The following is a 2,152-nucleotide window of genomic DNA, read 5'->3' on the forward strand; positions in this document are numbered from 1 at the left end:
TCATTCTCACCTGTAACGCAAGAGACTGGGCTTCATTCTAACCTGTAACGCAAGAGACTGGGGTTCATTCTCACCTGTAACGCAAGAGACTGGGGTTCATTCTCACCTGTAACGCAAGAGACTGGGGTTCATTCTCACCTGTAACGCAAGAGACTGGGGTTCATTCTCACCTGTAACGCAAGAGACCGCGGTTCATTCTCACCTGTAACGCAAGAGACTGGGGTTCATTCTCACCTGTAACGCAAGAGACTGGGGTTCATTCTCACCTGTAACGCAAGAGACCGGGGTTCATTCTCACCTGTAATGCAAGAGACTGGGGTTCATTCTCACCTGTAACGCAAGAGACTGGGGTTCATTCTCACCTGTAACGCAAGAGACTGGGGTTCATTCTCACCTGTATTGCAGGAGACTGGGGTTCATTCTCACCTGTAACGCAAGAGACTGGGGTTCATTCTCACCTGTATTGCAAGAGACTGGGGTTCATTCTCACCTGTATTGCAAGAGACTGGGGTTCATTCTCACCTGTTATGCAAGAGACTGGGGTTCATTCTCACCTGTAACGCAAGAGACTGGGGTTCATTCTCACCTGTAACGCAAGAGACTGGGGTTCATTCTCACCTGTAATGCAAGAGACTGGGGTTTATTCTCACCTGTAACGCAAGAGACCGGTGGTTCATTTCCCCGGCAGGGAGACTAAGGTTATGGAGAACTTTGATGCCTACTGGAGAGAACTTTAATGCCTACTGGACACTGCTCTCGAATGTCTAAGGTCTCTTCACAGGGAGTTGCCTGAACAATCTGGCATGAGGATACTTTTTCCTAGAAATAAACCCTGACCAAATATTTAAATATCATATAGTATTCACAGCCCAAATAAGATATCCTCGGTATTGCTCACCAATACTGGCTTTTACGAGGAATGGTGCAAGTGATGTTACATCATATAACTACACGAAGTTGGATACTCCACCATAGAGGAATTCTGGTCCTGAAATCCAGTGACCAAGATACCACAAGAAAGATATACTATGATATATTTAAATGGGCAATTATGGAGGAAGGTAAAGGGAAAAGGGACAGAGAAAAAGAAAGGGAAGGGAAGAGTGAAAAGGGGAGGGAGAAAGAAAGAAAGAAAGAGGAAGGGAGAGCGAGAGAGAGAGAGAGAGAGAGAGAAAGAAAGAATGAGAGGGTGAAAGAGAGAAGAAGAGAGAGAGTGTGTGCGTGTGTGTATTTGGCTAAGATTGATCTGTTTCGAAAACATGTCCTCTGCCATTGCACCAATACGCGACATTAGCGACAGGAAATTGGTACAGAATGGCAAGGAAGAGTAAAAGAATGCAGAGAAGAAAAGAAAACTCCGGGTGGATTTGGGGTAGATTGGGTGGTGTAGGAGGAATTAAAAAAAAATATAAAGGTGAGGGTCGTCCAAGCTGATTAAACAATGTGCTTAGCTTGTCCAATTTAAAACAAAAATAAAAGCGAAAAAGAATGAATGAAATTGACGCACATCTCAAAGAGAGAGAGAGAGAGAGAGAGAGAGAGAGAGAGAGAGAGAGAGAGAGAGAGAGAATACGGTCAAAAACAAAAACAAACAACCAAAGTTAGAGAAAAAAAAACGTGGTTGACTGTCGTAAAATCGTAAAAAAAAAAAAAGAAAAAAAAAAAGAACGCGTTTGCGATGAGGGTGACCAAAAAAACGGAAAGTCGAAGGGCAGGAGAACGCCCGAAAGACCAACAGGTCGCGAAAGCTGGTCGGGCCAACACTGGAACGAGGACCGTGGATCCTTTCAAGATACATTGGGGCGGTGGTTCGACGGCGGCGGATAGAAGCGACGCCGCCAAAAAGACCGAGGAGAGGCGTCGGAGAATGCGTAGGAAACGGATAAAGGATCGCGAACGGAAGAGACGCCGGGAGCGGAAAGTCGAGGTGGAGAAAATGCGTGAAAACGAGAGGAATCGTGAACGAGAAGCTTGGCGGCGGAGAGAAGAGGAGGATAAAGCCAAAGATAATCAGAAAGATCGAGGTATTCCTTCTAGCCGACCCGGGGGTGCTTGTTGTGTTTGCTTGTGAAAATAAGTGGGGTTAAGCGAAAAATATGGGGGGGGGGGGTGATAGATTAGAAAACGAAATTATTTTAGTAATTTTATAGTA

Source organism: Euprymna scolopes, chromosome 30, assembly GCF_053919585.1.
Source record: "Euprymna scolopes isolate OS-2025 chromosome 30, ASM5391958v1, whole genome shotgun sequence".
NCBI lineage: Eukaryota > Metazoa > Mollusca > Cephalopoda > Sepiida > Sepiolidae > Euprymna > Euprymna scolopes.